The following is an 8,635-nucleotide window of genomic DNA, read 5'->3' on the forward strand; positions in this document are numbered from 1 at the left end:
TCTCCCCTTCATGAACGCGAAGGCCAAATGCCTACAATAGAAAAACCAGCAAATCTGTTGTACTCCTAAGTCCAAAAGTGACCCATTGAGCATCCGAAACACACCCGAGGCCCCCGGGACCTCAACCAAACATACCAACCAATCATAAAACACCATACGACCTTAATCCAACCCTTGGATCACATCAAACAACGCTAAAGCCACAATTCACCCTCCAATCCAAGCCTAATAAACTTGAAATCTCAAGAATTCTACAACCAATGTCGAAACCAACCAAACCATGTCCAATTGACCCCAAATTTTACACACAACTCACATTCAACACTACGGAGCTATTACAGCTTTCAGAATTAGATTCCTACCCCAATATTAAAATCTCACTATCGATCCGGAAACTTTAAAAATTCAACTTTTGGCATTTCAAGTCTAAATAAGCTGCGAACCTCCAAAACATAATCCGAACACGCCCCTAAGCCCGAAATCACCCAACTAAGCTAACCGAATAGACGAAATTCTATCTGGGGCCATCTTCACACTGTTCTAACTACGGTCCAAATTCTAAAGCTTAAGCTCTCATTCAGGGACTAAGTGTCCCAAAACACTCCGAAACTCAAAACGAATCCTCCTAGCAACTCACTAGCAGAAACAAACACGGGGAAAACAACTAATAGGGGATTGGGGAGTTAATTCTCAAAACGAACGACCGGGTCATTACACAATCATGTCGGTTTCTCTTCGATATTGGCACAGTTCGGTTAATTTTTTGTATGCTTTTAAATGTTTTATAAAAGTCGGTAGTAGAAGTAGAATGCAATAACATACGCACTTTTATAAGACTTAGCAAAACTCTCTAGATATTTTTTCTATTTAAAATGTGATGAATTAAGAAAACATGATAGATAGCTATAGTATAGATCCTATCAACTATTCTATAACAGCATAAAAGAAACTAAGAAAGAAAAAGAAAATATAAATCACACGAGTGGGAAGATATTCGTCAAGTTGGGACTCAAGAATAAAGTCTATAGAAGATTAAATATTCAAAAAGATAAATCTAAATCATACGAAAGAAAACATATTCAATACATTGTAGTTTGCTCCTCGTAATCGCTAGAATACTTTGTGTCTTGCTACTAAATATGCTGAAAATAATTTAAGTTAAGTAGGAGTAGCATAATAGGGTTGGATTAGGATATTCAATTTAATTACTTGTTGGCTTGTAACAGTTTTCATAATTTCATGGCCCAAGAAAAAATTTAATGCTTTATTATTTTTAAATTTAATATATAATATATTTTTCATAAGTAAATTTATTCGGTACGGTTCATTTTTTTGGGTTTATTTTCATAAAATAAAAAACCTACTCTAATTATCGGTACATTTACAAATTTATATAAAACCTACATTTAGAAGCAGTTTTTGAAAGTTTGGTCAAACACTAATTACTGCACAGAAATGTTTTTTAAATTAGTTAGTCAAACACAAATTGCTTCTCAACAAAAGTACTTTTAAGAAAAAATATTTATTAAAAAAAGCTAATTTACGGCTTGGCCAAACAAGCTATAAGTTGACTTAAGATTTCAAAGCTATTGCTTTTAATTCTACTATCGTTAAAAAGCAGTCCTATTTTGCGGGGAAAAACATGTCATCCCTTTTAGTCCAGTGGTGGACCCACCAAGTGGGGTCAATTAGACACTATATTATTAATGTAATGATAGGTAGTAGAGTGTTAATGGTTCGGTTGGGCCGGTTATTTTATAAAATTTGTGCTATATCATTTTTTAGGTTATTTTATTATGTATAACTAAATTAGACTTTTTGAAACTGTCTCAATCATGTTGGTTTCTCTTCGGTATTGGCACAATTCGGTTAATATTTGGTATGCTTTTAAATGTTTTATAAAAGTCATTATAGAATGCCACCCGGTCTCTGATGCTCGTATTTCACCTGTTGACAATTGAGTCACCGAGCTATAAATTCCACTATATCTTCCTTCATCCTCCTCCACCATTAGTGCTGTCTCAAATCATGATACATCTTTGTGGCACCTAGATGGATGGAATACCGTGAGCTATGGGCCTCCTCCAGAATCAACTCCCGAAGCTCATCTACATTGGGCACACATATCCGGTCCTACATCCTCAATACCCAATCATTACCAATAGTCACATCTCTGGCATCGTCGTGCTGAACTCTGTCCTTGAGGACAAGTAAATGAGGATCATCATACTGGTTCTCTCTGATGCGATCAAACAAGGAAGACCGATAAACCACACAAGCTAAGGCCCGACTGGGCTCCGAAATATCCAACCTCACAAACCGATTGGCCAAGGCCTGAACATAAACTACAAGAGGTCTCTCCCCAACAGGAATATATGCCAAACTACCCATACTCATAGCCTTCCTACTCAAGGCATCAGCCACCACATTGGCCTTCCCTCGGATGGTACAAGATAGTGATATCATAATACTTTAGCAATTCCAGCCATCTCCGCTGCCTCAAATTGAGATCCTTCTGCTTGAACAAGTGCTGAAGGCTACGATGATCAGTAAATACCTTACATGACACACCATCGAGATAATGCCTCCAAATCTTCAACGCATGAACAATGGCAACCAACTACAAATCATGAACAAGGTAGTTCTTCTCATGGGACTTCAACTGACGAGAAGCATAAGCAATCACTCTACCCTCCTTCATCAACACACACCCAATAGCAACTTTAGAAGAATCATAATATATTGTATATGAACCTAAAGCTGATGGCAAAACTAATACTAGAGTTGTGATCAAGGCAGTCTTGAGCTTCTGGAAGCTTGCCTCACACTTATCCGACCACCTGAATGGAGCATATGTTTGAGTCAATTTGGTCAAGAGTGATGCAATAGATGAAAATCCCTAAACGAACCGATGGTAATAACCTGCCAAACTAAGAAAGCTGCGAATCTCTATTGTTGAGGACGATTTGGGACAACTCTGAACCGTCTCTATCTTCTTTGGATCAACTTGACTACCCTCACTGGACACCACGTGTCCCAAGAAAGCCACTGAACTGAGCCAAAAATCACACTTGTAGAACTTTTCATAAAGCTTCTCCTCCCTCAACCGCTTCAATACAACTCTTAAATGCTCAGCATGCTCCTGCTGACTATGCGAGTACACCAGAATATCATCAATGAATACAATAATGAACCAGTTGAGATAGGGTCGAAACACGCTATTCATCAAATGCATGAACGCAGCTGGGACATTACTCATCGGAAAAGACATCACAAGGAACTCATAATGACCATATCGTGTCCTGAAAGCTATATTAAGAATATCTGAGTCCCTGATCTACAACTAGTGATACCATGACCTGAGATAAATATTGGAGAACACTCTCTCTCCCTGAAGCTGGTCAAATATATCATCAATACGAGGCAAAGGATACTTGTTCTTGATTGTGACTTTGTTCAACTGCATGCAATCAATGCACATCCGCATCGTTCCATCCTTCTTCTTCACAAATAGCACAGGCGCACCCCAAGGCGAGACACTAGGCTGAATGAACCCCTTATCAAGGAGTTATTGAAGCTGCTCCTTTAACTCTTTTAGCTCGGCTGGTGCCATACGATACGGTGGAATAAAAATGGGCTGAGTGCATGGCACCAGATCAATACCGAAGTCAATATCCCTGTCCGGTGGCACGCCATGTAGGTCTGCATGAAACACATCCGGAAAGTCCCTAACTACCGGGACTGAATCATTAGTAGGAGTCTCTACACTGACATCCCTCACAAAGGCTAAGTAAGAAATAAAATCCTTCCCAACCATCCGTTGGACCTTCAAAAATGAAATCACCCTACTGGAAACAAATTCAGTCTAACCTCGCCACTCAATCCATGGAACAACCGGCATAGCCAACATCACTGCCTTAGCATGATAGTCCAACATAGCATGACATGGAGATAACTAATCCATGCCTAATATCACATCAAAATCTACCATACAAAACAATAGAAGGTCCACCCGGGTCTCCAAACCCCCAATAGTCACCACACACGACCGATATACGCGGTCCACAATAATAGTATTGCTCACTGGAGCAGATACATGAACTTATGAAACAAGAGACTCATGGGGCATATCCAAATAACAAGCAAAATATGATGAAACATATGAAAAGTGGAACCGGGATCAAATAACATAGAGGCATCTCCGTGGCAAACTGAGACAATACTTATAATCTCCGCATTTGAAGCAATAACATCCGGTCTGGATGAGAGTGCATAGAAATGGGCCTGACCACCACCTGATCGACCTCCCCCTCTAGGCGACCCCTAGCTGACTGTCCTCCACCTTTAGCTGACTGGGTGGGTGGTGAAGTAACTGGTGCTGAAGTCGATGGCTAACTCCTCTGCTAAGGCGGACCCCCATGACGATGAGGACACTGCCTCGACATATGCCCCAACTCTCCACACCCATAACAACCCCTAGCTCCGGGATGACTAGTAGAAGAACCTGGCATGGAAGAGCCCTGAATTGATGGAGCACGAGTCATACTTTGGGCTAGAAGGGCACTAAGTGATTAATGGCCCTGATGAAAACTATTAGAACATGGACCGATGATGCCCCACGATAAACTGGGCAAGCTGACTGAGCATTTCTGAATGGACGACCTCTGCTATGCTGAAACTGACCCCCCATGAGGAGTACCACTGAATCCATCCTGACCACGAGGCCTCTTAGCCTTCCACTCAACCCTCTCCTAACCATGAACCATCTCAATCTGTCGAGCTATATCAACAACCTCATCGAAAGTAGCACCAGATACTCTCTCTCTGGTCATAAGCAACCGAAGCTAAAAATCGAGGCCATCTATAAACCTCTTGATATTCTCTCAGTCCGTGGGAACCAACCAGATCGCATGACGAGCCAACTCGGAGAATTGCATCTCATACTATGTAACAGACCTATCACCCTAACGAAGCTGCTCGAACTGTCTGAGATCCAAATTCTAAAGTTGAAGCTCTCATTTGGGGACTAAGTGTCCCAAAACACTCCAAAATGCAAAACAAATCCTCCCGGAAACTCACTAGCAGAAACAAACACGGGGAAAACAATTAATAGGGGATTGGGGCATTAATTCTCAAAACGACCGGTTGGGTCGTTACACAATCATGTCGATTTCTCTTCGGTATCGGCACAGTTCGATTAATTTTTGGTATGTTTTTAAATGTTTTATAAAAGTTTACAGTAGAAGTAGAATGCAATAACATGCGTACTTTTATAAAACTTAGCAAAACTCTCTAGATATTTTTTATGTAAAGTGTGATGAATTAAGAAAACATGAAAGATAGCCATAGTATAGATCCTATCAACTATTCTATAGTAGCATAAAAGAAACTAAGAAAAGAAAAAGAAAATATAAATCACACGAGAAAGATATTCGCCAAGTTGAGATTCAAGAATAAAGTCTATAGAATATTAAATATTCAAAAAGATAAATCTAAATCATACGAAAGAAAATATATTCAATACATTGTAGTTTGCTACTCATAATCGCTAGAATACTTTGTGTCTTGCTACTAAATATGCTGAAAATAATTTAATTTAGGTAGGAGTAGCATAATAGGCTTGGATTAGGACATTCAATTTAATTACTTGTTGACTCGTAACAGTCATCATAATTTCATGGCCCAAGAAAAAATTTAATGCTTTATTATTTTTTAATTTAATATATAATATATTTTTCATAAGTTAAATTATTCGGTAGGGTTCATTTTTTTCGGTTTATTTTCATAAAATAAAAAACCTACCCTAATTATCGGTACAGTTATAAATTTATATAAAAAGCTACGATTTTATTAAAAGAAACCTAAAAATCAGTTCGACATTGTCACGACCCAAAATTCCTCCGAAGGAGTCGTGATGGCACCTAGTCTCTAAACTAGGTAAGTCTAACAGTAACTGAAATAGCATTGATATCTACTAACTTTAAGTTAAATAACTCTGAACAATTACAATTCCCCAAAATCGGTAGTACAAGTCATAAGCTTTTCTAAGAGTAGTTATTCAAAATAAAACATCACTATTCCGAAACAAAAGGAACAAATGGAAATAAGTACAAATGAAGGTGACTCCGAGGCCTGCTAACACAACAACAGGTTTACCTTGTGTAACGACCCGACCGGTCGTTTTGAACTTTTGCACTTTGATCGCCAGTCTTTGGGCATGACTTTCCCTGTGTGTACATTATGCCTTATGTAAATCGTTGGTTTTGGTTTTCAGGGTAATCAGAATGAATTTGGAAGAACAGTTCTCAGTCTGAAGCCTTAAATTTGAAAGGTTTGACCAAAATATGACTTATGTGTATTTGATCTCGGATGGGAATTTTTATGATTTGGTTAGCTCCGTTAGGTGATTTGGGACTTAGGAGAATGATCGGAATGCATTTTGGATGTCCGTGGAATGTTTAGGCTTGGATTGGCAAAATTGAGATTTCAGCGATTTTCGGTTGATAGGTGAGATTTTGATATAAAGGTCGGAATGAAATTCTGAGAGTTGCAGTAGCTTTATTATGTTATTTATGACTTGTGTGCAAAATTTGGGGTCAATCGGACCTGATTTGATATGTTTCGGCGTTGTTTGTGGAATTTGAAATTTCTAAGTTCTTAAGCTTGAATCCGAAGTTGATTTGGTGTTTTAATGTTGTTTTGAGTGATTCAAAAGCTCGACAAGGTGTTAATGATGTTATGGGAGGTGTTGGTGTGTTTGGGTTGAGGTCTGATGGATTCGGGTGAGTTTTGAGCGAGTACGGACATTTCGGAACTTAGAAAATGGATAGGGGCAGAATTTTTAGTGCTGACCGCGGTAGAATTAGCGCCGGGCACGCTGGCTTAGTGCTGGGCACGTAAAAGTGACCGCGGCCGCGGTCATGAAGATCCGCAGATCGTTGGTCCAACTTCGGAAGCTCATATCTTTTGGTACACAAGGAATTTTGAGATGATTCAAAAACAAAAGTTGTATCCCTTCGTGTCTTGTTTCCAGAAAGGTAAAGATATCGCAATTTAGACATATGTAGCAAACTATATGGCCAAAATACTAAAGCCTATCACTGCAGAGGAAGCCTTTGCGGCCGCAGTTGTGTTTGCGCGGACCGCGATTGTTTTGGTGAAGCACCACGGAGGCTGGAACCTGAGGGATATCGTATAAATACGAGGTTTTGGGTTTTATTTAATATTTTGACCTAGAGAGCTCGGATTTTGGCGATGTTTCGAAGGTTTTTCAAGAAATTCATCGGGGTAAGTGATTTTAACTCAGATTTGGCTAGAATACATGAATCTATCACTGAATTCATCATTTAATTCGTGATTTGGGATGGAATTTGGGAAGAAAATTGTGAAACCTTTCAAAAATGTAAAATGATGATTTGAAGGACCAAATGTTATCGGAATTGGGTAATTTTGGTATGTTTAGACGAGGGTATGAGGATTCTGAAAATGTGAATTTTACCCGATTCCAAGAGGTGGGCCCGAAGTTCGGGGTTTACTAATTTTGGAATTTTTGATATTTTTGGAATGTTTTCGCTTGGGCTTTGTTCCCTTAGAATATTGTGACGTATTCATTCTGATTTTGGATAGATTCGACGCGTGTGGAGGCCAATTCGAGGGGAAAAGGCATCGCGAGCTAGAGAATTAGCCAGTTTGAGGTGAGTAATGATTTTAAATGATGTCCTGAGGGTTTGAAACCCCGGATTTGCACAACGTAGTGCTATACTAAGTTGAGATACACGCTGTGTGACGAGCATGAGGTTCAATGCTATGGGGATTGTGACTTGGTCCATCCCGAATGATATTTTACTACATTTTTGATTGAGACATATACTTTATTATTGTGAATTGGGCTTGTTGCCTTGCTTGGTGCCTTGTGCCCGCCTGTAAAACCCTTAGGGGATTTTTGACTGGTTTTCCTCACTTACTTTGTTAAAGAATTTATATCCTCAGTCATGTTTCCAATTGTTTAAGAATGATATGAACCAGATTTTTGAAATGTTAATCATAACTAGAAAGAGATATGAGGGCTGAGATCCCGATCGTACATTATGCCTGAGAGGCTGTGATTTTTAAATGACTGAGAGGGGTCGAGGACCCAATAGAGAGGATATTTTATATGATATGGAACGGGCTGCGCGCCGCAGCAGATATATATATTTTATATGATATGGATCGTGCTGTGCGCCGTATCAGATATATATATTATACATATTATGGATCGGGCTGCACGCCGCAACAATTACTTATATGGATCGGGTTGCACGCCACAACAATTATATAGCGCTTGGGCTGAAGGAGCCCCTCCAGAGTTTGCACACCCCCAGTGAGCGTAGTTGAATATTATTATTATGGATCGGGCTGTATGCCACAGCGATATACGGATCAGGCTGCACGCCGCAACAGTATATATATTTATTGATTCGGTTATCGTGAGAAATATATGAATTGAGAACTAAGGATAAGAACGAATAAATGAACTGAAATGCTTGAGGAGCTGATTTATACTGATTATATCCGTTTTACCTAGTTTAAAGAATTTCACATGATTTCCTCATTCACTACTGCTTAAATGATTTTACTGTTTTGATGTAGAACT

This window comes from Nicotiana tabacum, chromosome 3 (genome assembly GCF_000715075.1).
Source record: "Nicotiana tabacum cultivar K326 chromosome 3, ASM71507v2, whole genome shotgun sequence".
NCBI lineage: Eukaryota > Viridiplantae > Streptophyta > Magnoliopsida > Solanales > Solanaceae > Nicotiana > Nicotiana tabacum.